General features: G+C 38.6%; 1 pseudogene; it reads right to left on the minus strand.

Annotated features, from left to right (window-relative positions):
* Nucleotides 1–2357: 2357 nt before the first annotated feature.
* LOC108348015 (heat shock 70 kDa protein, mitochondrial-like) lies at nt 2358–4270 on the minus strand (annotated as a pseudogene).
* Nucleotides 4271–13882: the final 9612 nt, after the last annotated feature.

Consider the following 13882-nt stretch of genomic DNA (forward strand, 5'->3'; position numbering starts at 1 on the left):
AATCATAGTTTATTTGTCAGAGTTACTGGTTCTGCTTTCACTGCTCTTATTGTTTATGTTGATGATATCGTGCTTACGAGAAATTGTGCTCATGAAATTACTAAAATTAAGACCATCCTTCACTCTCATTTTCATATAAAGGATCTTGGTCAATTGAAATACCTTTTAGGAATAGAGGTGGCTCATTCTAGCAAAGGAATTTTAATATGTCAACGCAAATATTATCTGGATTTGATTAAAGATTCTGGCCTCATGGGTTGCAAACCCTCTTCCACTCCAATGGATGATTCTTTGCGTCTTCATCAAGACTCTAGTGGTCTTTTAGCTGATCCTTTGTCATACAGATGATTGGTAGGACGTCTCATCTATTTAACCAGCACAAGACCTGATATAGTCTTTGCCACCCAACAACTCAGTCAATTCATGGTAGCACCAAATCAAACTCATTTTCAAGCTGCCTTGAGAGTGGTTTAATACCTAAAAGGATGCCTTGGAAAAGGTTTATTTTTTAGTCGCAAGTCCTCAACACAACTTCATGGATTTAGTGATGCTTATTGGGCTACGTGTGTTGATACACGACGTTCCATCACTTGTTATTATTTTTTCATTGGAAACTCTTTAGTGTCTTGGAAAGCCAAGAAGCAATCTACAGTTTCTCGATCTTCTGCAAAAGCAAAGTATAGGGCACTTGCCTCTACCACTTGTGAGCTTCAATGGCTTTCTTTCCTCCTTGGTGATTTGAGAATTCCTATTACTAAGTGTTATGTCCTCTATTGTGACAGTCAAAGTGCATTATATATTGCAGCCAATCCGGTCTTTCACGAAAGGACGAAGCATTTAGAGATTGATTGTCAGATCGTCCGTGAAAAATTACTTGCTGGTCTCATGCACCTCTTACCAGTTTCATCATCCCATCAATTAGCATATATTTTCACTAAAGCGCTCCCTCCACGATTATTTCACTCCAATTTATCCAAGCTGGAGCTTCTCGACATCTTCAAACCTCCAGTTTGTGAATGGCTAAAAGAAGAAGAAAGAAAGGTTCCACAACAGCTCAATCAAACCAACAAACCCAATCCAATTGAATAGAAATATATAAGTTCATTTTGTATAGTTTTTTGTCTTTTTTCTGATACAACTTTATATTCTGTTAAATGGTACAGGCATTACACACACCTCACCCACGGTTGTACCCTCTGCTATATTTTTCTGTTATTCTTTTTTGTCCTTTCATAGGCAATAGGTTGTATATAAATATATACTGCATTGCTTTCATCAATACAGTAGAAATTACTATCTCAATCCTTTTGTCTTCAGCCTTTGTCTGTCATTTATTTTGTTCTCTTATACTTATTCAAATCTCTACTGCCAGAAAACCACCTCCTTTCCCGACTACCTTAAAACTGTCTCATGTCATCACTAGTCTCGCAGTGCCTCCCAGAGAATGATGACGAAGTTAAAGGGGGAGCGGTTGCCAGCAGCATCACGACGGCGGCGGCGAAATCCCTATGGCGGAGCGAAAGATGGTCGTCATGGAAAGGGTTGAGACGGTGGCTCGACAACGAGTTGGCGAGGATCTCTTCGACAAAGCCACTCAGGCAGTGGGGACAGGCGATGGTGGCTTGCGATGAGAGGTGAACAAATGACATTACGTGTTAAATTCATATTTTTGACGAAAATAAATTAATTCCACACCCCCACGTGGATGTGGATATTAATGGCTAGCTCAGCATGGCACCTGACACTAAATTTAACGCGTCCACAATAATTAATGGCAAGGTTATAATTGATTCAATTTTATAGAAAAAGGACTCAATTGAGCTCTTTCAAAATACGAAGACTTAATTAACACGAATCTGCACAAATAGGGACCTCCAAAATGATTAAACCTAATTACTATAACAACTTATTGTTTTCTTATAATAAATACTTCTATATATGTTATGAATTTTCCGTCATACCATTGTAAGATAGTGTATTTAAATATAAGTAAAATATTTTAAATATATAAGGTAAAAAGAACACTAGCAAATAATTAATTTAAGGGTTAAATATGTTTTTAGTCCCTAAACTATCAAGCAAATTTGTTTTTAGTCTCTCTTTCAAACTAAGCTACATTTTGGACCTTCTCCTTAAAGAAACCATAATTTTTCGTCCTCAACAATCAACGGCGTTAAAAATAAACTGAGGTGGCTAACGGTGGTGTGAGACGTCATGTTTTTTGTTGACACTAGTCACACTTTCCCAACTCCCCTCCCTCTCCCTCCGACTCTACCACACCCACCTCCGATGCCACCTCCGGCACCACCTTCGACCCCACCTCCGATGCCACCTCTGACGCCACCTCCGATGCCACCTCAAACATTTTTGTCGTGATCGTGAGCTGTCCCTTCCTTCCCATTGCCGTCCCCTGGAGCCTTGGTCCTTTCGATCAAGTTATTTACCAAGGCTTCAAACTTAGATCTAGTTAATGTTATGTTCAGATGCTTAACACCAAAAGCATCAACAGTAATGAAAGGCAGGTTGATCTCAGTTTGAGATGTTGAAGACAGCTCTATCTTGGCTTTCTCAGCAGCTTCACGAAGCCTCTGCAGTGCAAGTTTGTCCTTTGAAAGGTCAATACTCTCGGTTCTTTTAAATTCGTTCACCAGAAAATCCAACAAGGCATTGTCAAAATCCTCTCCTCCCAAGAAAGTATCACCATTTGTTGCTTTCACCTTAATACGAAGATGATGTCAGTACAATCTCGTCCTATTATTAATTTTGACAAGTTAAGGAGGAATGAAAGACGTAGAAGAGAAAAATCAGCATACCTCAAACACGCCATTCGAAATTTCTAAGATGGATACATCAAATGTTCCACCTCCAAGGTCAAAAACAACAATGAGACCCTCCTTGTTGTTCATTCTGTATGAAAGTGCAGCAGCAGTGGGTTCATTGATAATTCTCTGCACATTAAGACCTGCAATTCTACCAGCATCTTTTGTTGCCTGCCTTTAAGCATCATTGAAATAAGCCGGTACAATAATTACCTCCTTCGTAACTGACTTTCCAAGATAAGCTTCTGCTATTTCCTTCATCTTGGTGAGAACAAAAGCACCTATTTGGCTAGGAGAATACTGTTGTCCATTAGCCTCAACCCACACATCACCATTTGGAGCCTTAACAATCTTGAACGGAACTATTTTCATCTCCTTTTGTGTTTGAGGATCATTAAATCGTCTACCGATCAAATGTTTAGTACCAAAGATAGTGTTTGTCGGGTTAGTTACAACTTGACGTTTGGCTGGGTACCAACAAGCAGCTCCCCTTTCTGGTTAAAAGCAACCACAGACGGTGTTGTTCTAGCACCCTCAGAATTCTCAATAACTTTGGGGTTTTGAAAAGATATATCTTGAGTCAGCACAAATAGCATACATACACGAACAAATAATCCAAAAGTGAACACACATTACTGTTACCTTGCCTTCCATGATGGAAACACATGAATTAGTTGTACCTAAATCAATACCAATGACATCATTTCCAGTAGGTCTTGAACTGTAGTGAAGATGAAAAATCCACAGTGAATAATTTTTATCAAAATACCTGATGAGGAGGATTATTACAAAACCATAACAACTAATCGCAGCTGAATGGTCGAGCCAAACAAGATCTGAGCTACATATGCAGGCTTAATGCTTCCCGTCAACTGCACAATCAATGTTCCATTAAAAAACACAAAATTTCACGAGTCTGCATAATTAAATTATTACTTAAATAAACGCAAATAATTGGACTACACCAGTAACTATTTCCAAATTAATCCCATTTGGGTACTATGCTGGGTTTATAAATAAACCATCAAACTTTTAGAACATCTTTCTGCATAATTATAACATTGAGATTACTTTTGTTCTCAGAGAATTTACTCTGCCTATTAGCGTACTAAATATTATTTTCTCAGCACACAGTTACTTATATAGAAGATGTTAGAAAAAAAATATAAAATATGTTCATTCCTACACACTTTAGTATAATCCTAATGCAATGAAGCTTTGTAAAGAAAAGTAGGAAAGCAATGAAACATTGACAGAGTCACAACATACTGTTATCTTATGGGCAGGGGCTGAGTTTCAAAGTAGCAGAGATGAAGGACTTCAAGATCCGGCTCCAGGGGACGGCCGTGGGAAGGAAGGGGTGGCTTGTGATCACGACGGAGGTGGCGTCGGAGGTGACTGTGATAGAGTCGGAGGGAGAGGGGGGAGAGGAGCTGGAAAAAATTCACCATTGTAAAAAAAATTGACATGGCATACCACCGTTAGCCACCTTAGCTTATTTTTAACGCCGTTAATTTTGGAGGACGAAAAATTATGGTTTCCTTAAGGAGAAGGACAAAAATGTAACTTAGTTTGAAAGAGAGAATAAAAACAAATTCGTTTGATAATTTAGAGATGAAAAACATATTTAACCCTTAATTTAATGATAAGAAAATTTCTTCTTTAAACTACGTATAGTTTTATTTAAAAAAACTTTTTCTTAATTAATTGTTATTATAACTTTGTTTCTTAAGCAAAAGCACAGTCCAATTTTATATGTGTAGTGTAATATATTAATATATTTATCCTGGTACGTGTGTTATAGATATGCAGTAAAAGTTTTGTTCTTTTATTGGTATTTACTCAATTTTAAATATATTATACTACTATTTTTATGATTTAAATATATTTAATTAATTTATACTTTTGCATCTTTATTTTTTATTTAAAATTTGGTTCTTATTGAATATTTTTTATTTATATTTAAAATTATATAACCAAATATGAAATATTTTTTTGCAAATCACCAAATTCTTAGTAATTATACTAACAAAACTCAAAGTAGCTTGTGAAAATATATTTTAGAAATTCTATTTTTGTGTTATATATATATATATAATATGTGAGAGAACGTTGACTTTTTTTCTCCGAAAGATCTTTCTCAATTATCTTCTTCCCCTAATATCATCATCTTTTCCACCCACAATTTACAGGTCTAGTTTCTTCTTTCTTATTAAGAGAACACCAACAAAAAGAAAGTCCCAACTTTCCCAACGCCAATTAGCTATAGGTGAGACCCAATCACTATTTATGTCTTCACTAATATCTATCACTCTAATTGATTTGGGATTCTTATATGTATATTGTTGAGTTGTTATTGTATTATTGTCAATGTACATTAGCAATGATGAGAATAAAAAGGAAAAAGAAACACCCTTTTAATGATATGTCAAATTATATTATATATTATATATTAACGATTTTTATTATTAAGATAAAATCGTCAACTTTATTTTAAAGTTTAATATAATTATTTAATGAAATAGTGTCAATATAAAATATTTAGTTAGGATAAACACGTTAAAGGCTATGTGTTTTTTCTTCACAATTTTATTTTGATAATGGTCAATATAAAAAAATATTTCTATTCAAGTGAAATATATTGTTTCGGTTACGAGGTCGAGTCACCAAACACTTCCACTGTTTGTTATCTTTCGCTGTTTGGTTTTGCTCCAAGATCTGATGTCCTGCTTTTCCGTCCGGGGGTGTACCTGTCAAAGGTCCTTCAATGCCAAAGTCAGTATGTATACCGTTCGGCGGTTCAATACAATAGTAATAAATACGCAGTAAATACTACCACCTACCTCTTACCTTTAACTTGTATTTATAGTTTTCGCCATGGGCTTGAGATTAGTGAGATGTTAATCACGACTCAATTTCGGTCCAATGGCTTTAATCGCTACTTACCTTAATCTTCGCATAAATAATCTATAGAGTTTCCCTGGTCGTTCATCGTCGTCCACCCAATCAGAGTGAGGATAGTTATAGAGTTGTCCGACCAGATTGACAACTCATGTGGCTTAATGACCGTCCGATCTATCATCTAGTGGCTTTATGATCGTTTGGTCCATCATCTAGTACATAGGCCCCCCCAAGCCCTAAGCATCGTAGTTGGTGTTGGGTTTGAAGTCGTCTCGTGTTTGAAGCGTTGTCGTCTGGCCCTCTTTAAAAGTGGGTTTGGGCGGGAAAGCATGTGTCGCGTGTGTTGGCATCGAGTAGTTGAAGCATTGTCGTCCGCCCCTCTTTGAAAGTGGGTTTGGGCGGGAAGACACATGTCGCGCGTATGATGGCGGCAGTTGGAGTGTCTCCGTATCCGTACCGTTAATCGTGGGAATTTTTTAACGGTGGAGATGTGCAATTTTCAAAAGTTTGCCTATAAATAGGAGGGTGGGGACGCTGTCATTTTCACCTCCTTACTTCTTTCGCTTCTGATTTGAGAGCATTCTTTTTCTCCCAAGTAATAAATGGCGATCTTCCATCTTGAGTCTTCGTTAGAGTCGTCGGGCAAAGGTGGCGGTGGTTCGACGGGTGGTGGTGATGAGCAAGTGTCTTTTCCTAGCTCAGTGTCGTCCTCGTATCTTGAAGAATCCTATCGGGAGATGGGTCTAAGGTCTTTTGTGCCTACTGCGGAAGAGGTTTCGGGACCTCACTCCCCGGTATATTGGGGAGAGAGAGTTATCCACGGGATATCTATCCAGTTACTTAAGGGTGGCGTTCCCATTGACGATGTACCTCTGGAACCGGTCAGTGGCTAGTCCATCGTTCAAGGATACAATTGGGCGTCGTATGACGTCAACTTGTACGTATCGGAATATCGCAGGAAGAGAACGTTGAAGTGGAGGATTGACCGGTTGTATATTGTTAGGGACATAGAGGAATCTCGGTTAATAAGGGTGGGGGTAAGCAGGGAGAACGAACGGGTTTATCACGAAAAAGTCAAGTACTGACGACTTCTTTTTTATGTATGCCAATATTTTTGACCAACTCTCCGTCCGGGTGCCCTTTACGGCGTTCCAAACAGTCGTTCTTCACGAGCTTAATGTTGCTCCCGTGCAACTGCATCCGAAAGCCTGGGCATTGGTTCAGGCGTTTACGGTGATGTGTTCGGCTCTTGGGATAACCCCCACTGTCCCGGTCTTCTTAAATTATTTTGACGTTCGTCCACTCCCTAAGGGGGTTGGGTGTCTTTGACATCCGTCAAGGATAGGAGCCTTCTCGTGCCGTTTTCTGATTCATACAAGAATTTTAAAGACAAGTATTTCTAGGTCCTTATTAATGAGGTCGAGAGTTCCATGATGACACTGGACTTCCTTTGTTCCCCTTTTATTGGACAAGGAAACCCAAGAAAATAAAGGCTTATCCGGTCGACGTTTTGAGTCTGGTGGATTTGGAAGACGTTAGAGTTATCAACGCTCTCCCCCGCCGCCTCTCTGCTCGTGGCTTAGTTGAATGTCTTCACCATGAGGATTGTGACCAAATGGCGTTCGGTACGGTATTTTTTGTTCAGTTTGTTTTATTTGTTAAGTTGATGTTAACTTAGATGAATTTTTGTGTGTTTGTTAGGTATCATGTCTGCCCCGCCTCCCCGTAAATCCAACTTTATGGCTTCGAGGAAGCATGTCGGAGTCAGACCTTCAGGTGGCCGGGAGCGAGTCCGGTCGACTCTCAACCGTACACCCTCTCGGTCCACCGAGTCTCTTCAGCCAACCAGATTTTGAGTGACGCGCCAAACCCTGAAGTCCCATGTGTCGTTGGTGCGACGATCGCCTCGAGCGGTGCTACTACAGTTTCTCAGGATCCCCTTCAGAACCCCCCGGTCATCTTCCTGGAGCCGTCCTCAGAAGCGGTCGCCACCTCTACCCAGCCTCTTCATAGAAAGAGGAAAAGTCACAAAGAAGGGGAGAGTTCTGCCTCAAAAAAGGGGCAAAATGAGGGAACTTGATGGAAGCTTGCTATGGGTGAGAATCATTGAACCAGGAAGCCAAACAACAAACGTTCCAGTGAGCAGAATGAAAACAGCGAAATTCTGAAATAAATGCAGAGAATGGTATGGTTTCGGTGAAGAATGGAGTGGGTTAGAACCTCTCAGCTCAGAGGACCTTCTACTTTGGAAGGAAGCTAGAGGTAAGGAGAAAGAAAGTGAAGAATTGGGTTGACTCAAGAGCAAAGGTAAGCTGGAATTTCATTTCTGCAGCAATTAGACTAAGCTCAAAAGTGTCTACAAAAGGAAGAGGTCTCCTATTTATAGGAAGATAAGAGCCTCAAATCTGAAATGAAATTCAATCCAAAAGCAAATGAAAAAGGCGCCAATTTGCTTCAGCTTCAAACATGCCTCATTCCAACTCAGCAGCACACGTGAAACAACACCAATTCTGAATTATTATTCCAACTCAGCAGCACACGTGAAAGCTGGGCTAGCTAGGTTATGAGCTTTTTTTGATAGCTTTGGCAACAAGCTTCTCCCTCCAAGTCTCTCTTTTCACGTGCTCAAATGCTATGCTGGCAGCTGCTCCCTCCAATTTTATTAATCCTACAAAGCAAAGAAAATGTGCTTTTAATTATGGGAAGAAGGATTAATGTAAATTACTTTCCATAGAAGCAAAATGGTAGGTGATCCTTCTTCCTCTTGAATCCTCTTTGCCATGGCTCTAGTAAGAGGTCCAATATGTGTCTTAGATGGTCTTTCATCAGACCCTCCCTCTTGAAAAGGATCTGTCCTCAGATCTGATTCAACCTGTTGATCATTCCCTATGAAAGGAATTAAGTCGCAGATGTTAAAAGTATGACTGACACCATAATTTTCAGGGAGATCTAAGATGTATGCATTATCATTTATCCTTTTGACCACCTTGAATGGACCATCTCCTCTTGGACTAAGTTTGGATTTCCTTTGAGAGGGAAATCTTTCCTTTCTCAAATGAAGCCAAACTAGGTCTCCTTTTTCAAAAACTATTTTCTTTCTCCCTTTGTTGTTGTATTATGCATATTTTTGAGTTTGTTTTTCAATTTGGATTTTGACTTTCTCATGTAACTTCTTGATAAACTCCGCTTTGGAAACACCTTCTTTATGAAGAAAAGAAGATGATTCTGGAAGAGGTAGTAAATCAAGAGGTGTGATAGGATTAAAACCATAAACAACCTCAAAAGGAGAAAGATTAGTAGTCTTGTGGACTACTCTATTATAAGCAAATTCAATATGAGGTAGATGTTCATCCCAAGATTTGTTATTTCCTCTTAATATTACCCTTAATAATGTAGATAAAGATCTATTTACTACTTCAGTTTGCCCATCAGTTTGTGGGTGACATGTAGTAGAAAATAGAAGTTTAGTTCCAAGCTTTTCCCATAAAGTTTTCCAAAAATGGCTTAGAAACTTCACATCTCTATCAGACACTATAGTTTTGGGTAAGCCATGCAATCTCACTATTTCTTTAAAGAAGAGTCTAGAGATATAGCTAGCATCATCTACTTTGTGGCAGGGTATAAAATGAGCCATTTTACTAAAACGATCTACTACCACAAATATAGAATCATACCCCTTTTGAGTTCTTGGCAATCCTAAGACAAAGTCCATGCTTATGTCCTCCCAAGGGGTATTAGCTATAGGAAGAGGTGTATAGAGTCCATGAGGCATAATTTTGGACTTAGCTTGTAAACAAGCTATACATTTAGAACAATGCCTTTGAACATCTATTCTCATGTGTGGCCAATAAAATTTACTTTTCAAAATGTTTAGAGTTTTATCAACTCCATGATGGCCCATGAGTCCTCCTCCATGACTCTCTTTGATAAGAAGTTTTCTAATGGATCCTTGGGGTATACAAAGTTTTCCTTTATTAAAAAGATACCCCTCAGAAAGATAGAATCCATCAAAAGGCTTCTTAAGACATGATGAATAAGTGGATGCAAATGTTTCATCATTTTCATATAACTCTTTTATGTCATCAAATCCTAATATTTGGGATCCTAGGGTTACTAATAATGCATGTCTTCTAGATAAAGCATCCACAACAAGATTAATACTCCCCTTTTTGTGTTTGATGACATAGGGAATTGCTCAAGGTATTCCACCCACTTTGCATGTCTTTTGTTTAGCTTTGCTTGCCCTTTAATGTACTTGAGAGATTCATGGTCAGTGTGTATGATGAATTCTCTAGTTACCAAGTAATGCTCCCAAGTTTTTAAAGCTCTAATGAGGGCATACAACTCTTTGTCATAGGTAGGATAGTTCAAGGTAGGCCCCCTAAGTTTTTCACTAAAGTAAGCTACGGGATGTCCTCCTTGTATTAAAACAGCTCCTATACCTACCCCAGATGCATCACATTCTAGTTCAAAGGCTTTGGAAAAATCAGGCAAAACTAGAATAGGTGCATGAGTTAACTTGTGTTTCAAAGTCTCAAAAGACAACTCTTGCTTATCACCCCAAAGAAAAGACATATCTTTCTTGACTAGTTCATTTAAAGGAGCAGCTATGGTGGAGAAGTCTTTCACAAATCTTCTATAAAAACTTGCTAACCCATGAAAACTTCTCACCTCTCCTACATTTTTAAGGGTTGGCCATTCTTGTATAGCCTTGATCTTCTCTGGATCAACATGTACACCTTCTTTTCCAACTTTGAAACCAAGGAAAATCACACTTTCTTGACAAAAAGTACATTTGTCAAAGTTGGCAAAGAGATTATGTTCTCTAAGAAGAAGCAAGACTTCTTTGACATGGTTAAGGTGCTCTTGAAGACTTTGACTATAAATTAAGATGTCATCAAAATAGACCACTACAAATCTTCCTATGCATTCCCTAAGGACATGATTCATTAATCTCATGAATGTACTTGGAGCATTGGTCAAGCCAAAGGGCATGACTAACCATTCATACAAACCAAACTTGGTCTTAAAAGTAGTTTTCCATTCATCTCCTTCATGAATTCTTATTTGATGGTATCCGCTTTTGAGATCAATTTTGGTGAAAAGATTTGCTCCATGTAATTCATCCAGTATATCATCTAGCCTAGGAATGGGGTGCCTATACTTGACAGTTATGTTGTTGATGGCCCTACAATCTGTACACATTCTCCAAGTTCCATCCCTTTTTGGGAACAACAACACAGGCACAGCACAAGGACTTAGACTTTTTTGGATCCATCCTTTGTTCAATAATTCATTAACTTTTTTCTCTATTTCTTTTGTTTCCATGGGGTTGGTTCTATATGCTGGCCTATTGGGTAGGCTTGCCCTAGGAACCAAATCTATTTGATGTTCTATTCCCCTCAAAGGTGGTAATCCACTTGGTACCTCTTTGGGAAATACATCATCAAATTCCTTTAAAAGTTTTTGCAACCCCTTTGGTAGAGAACCAAGTTCATGAGTGATTGAAACAAATGCCTCTTTGCAATAGAGAAGAAAATGAGGTTGTCCAAGAAAAAGATTTTTAGAAATGTTCAAAGTTTGAGGTTGGACAACTTCTTTATTTGAGGCATGGGTTACCAAATTCATGGTCTTCTCCTTTCTTTCTTTCCTACTTTTCTTTTCTCCATCCAACTTCTTTTTAAGAATTATTTGGTCCTCTCTTACTTGTGAAGGTGTAAGAGGACACAAAATAATTTTCTTTCCCTTGTGTTGAATGGTGATTTTGTTGGTGACTCCATCATGTAGAGCTTGCTTATCATATTGCCAAGGTCTTCCAAGTAATATGTGCCCAGCTTCCATTGGTACTATATCACTGTTGAGAGGGTCACACCTCACACAAAAATTGATTGCAAAATTAATGCAGTATAGACTAGGAAGTGACTCCTAGGTCGTCTCTCAAGGACCAAATTGGGTTCAGTCTTAGATCAACACGTAGTGGGGGGGTTTGTGAAAGTGTTTTTGTGCGGATAAAATTAAAACACGACTGAATTAAAATTTGAAACATTACAGTAAAATGACATTAAAATAGTAAAAACGAACTTGGTATAATTAAAACGAAATTACAGCAACATGAAACAGCTAAAACAGATCTGGAACGGTAAAAACGAAAATACAGAAATACAGAAAATACAGAAAACGAAAATACAGTAAACAATAAAAACAGAAAACAGTAAATTTTAATTATGAAAACAGAATCAACATTACAGCAGCAAAATATTTAAAACAAAATTACGGCGAATGATTAAAAATGAAATCACAAACAACACAGTGAAAACAATAGTAAAAATTTAACGGCAGGCAAACAACGACAGAAATTTAATTGCAGCGGAATTTAAATTGCATCAATAAACAGAACAGCAAAACAGAATTGAAATTTCAGTGACATAAAATTAAATCAACTGCTCATTTGAAGTAAAATTCATTACAACAAGAAAATAAAATTGGAACCTAGTGTGTACACCATAGCATTCAACCGTAACCTTCCATTCCGTACTGTGCTATGCTTCACTGCTGTTCCAGCTCTGGACTTTCCTCACGGCCTCTACTCTTACTCATGGGACTTCTTCCATCTGCAGCTCCTCACGGCCATCTACACCTACCAAGCTTTCTACTATCTACTCCTAAACTACTGGAACTAAACTACTCTACTGGAGGCTTTTAACCGTGACCACATCTACCAACAAGAAATTGAAAACCAATAAATGGGAAGTCATCTACGTGACTAATTCTCACATCTAAACATGTCCATTCCAAAAGACAAAGAATTGCAATAATAGGCCGTGGGCCACTCCTTCATTCAGATTCTCCTCTCCATTCACGTAGTCTTCATCCAAAATGGAAAATGCTCCTCCTTGCTGCTGGAAACTAACGTCCCACTCCAAGGTACCGTCCACTCTTTTCCTTTCCAATCTTGTACTCCTTTTTCTCCATGCTCAATCACGTTCCCTTCTCACCAAAAGCCACTTCTCCTCTTCATTACAAGTCCTTCTCTTCCTCTCTACGTGTGCTTACTTCCAACAAAGAAAACCAGCGTGTGTGGTGCCCCTTCCATCCAGCAGAAATAAATCAACACCTCCAAGGTTGCTCATGGTTCTCTTCTCCTCTACACCGAGAGCTCCTTCTCAAATTTAACAATTTTTTTGGTTCATTTCTTTTAAGTGATAGCATCCTACTCTTCTCTATCATCTAAGGAACTAAAAGAAGTAAAACCTTGCTTAAAGAAACCGAGAACTCCCTCAACAAATAAACAACTTTCATTTTGTGCTTTTCTTTTTTTTTCTTTTACTGATTAGGTGATGGAAATGTACTACTCTACTGCTAAAGCAAAATAAATAAACTTGTTCTTTGGTCCAACACAAAACCGTGTGCCTTTGTCCACAAATTACAGAATGCAGATTGTATAATTATGCAGAAAACCAAATGGAAGATGCAATCAAGATTCGACAAAAGGAATAAACATCAACCAATTCATTCAGCATGACAAACATATTACAGTTCTCTTGAAGTAAAAACATTCAAAGTAAAAGAACAAACAAGTGGTGCCTGACTTCCTCCTAGCCGTATGCTTCTCTTCCAGTATGCCACACCAGTTGCGCTTCTCTTCCAGTATGCCACACCAGTTGCTTTCTCCTTCCTCAATCCATGCTGGGTGTACTCCTTGTATCTTCTCTGTGTGTAGAATAATGGAAGTGGAAGAAAATACCAGAGCCCTCCAAAGAGAAGTTCCAGAGAGAGCCCCCTAACTCTAAGCCGTGGTGTCCCTTTTGTTGTCCTCTGCCCCTCTTCAAAAAACGTTATCTCCTCCTCCCTAGAATCCCATGGACCGAGAGATATTTCTGAAACAAGCATGCAACCCCCTTCCAATGACCAAGTGGCAGCTGGACTTCCAAATTCTTCTTGGACCAAAACCAAAGCTTCTTGTGTTTGCTGCTGCCGTCAAGCTCTCCTCTCCATGTGTGCCTCCCACTTCTCCTGGATATGTGCTCTTGTGTTGGAGTAGCTTACTATGCTTGCCTTGGATGTAGCATGTAAGCTTTCTACCATTTTTCCAAGGAGAAACCGTGAGCTTCCAACTCCTTGAATGTGGTTGCTGCACTTCATATTTAATGGTTGCTTCCTCA

The sequence above is a fragment of the Vigna angularis genome, chromosome 2 (genome assembly GCF_016808095.1).
Source record: "Vigna angularis cultivar LongXiaoDou No.4 chromosome 2, ASM1680809v1, whole genome shotgun sequence".
In the NCBI taxonomy this organism is placed as follows: domain Eukaryota; kingdom Viridiplantae; phylum Streptophyta; class Magnoliopsida; order Fabales; family Fabaceae; genus Vigna; species Vigna angularis.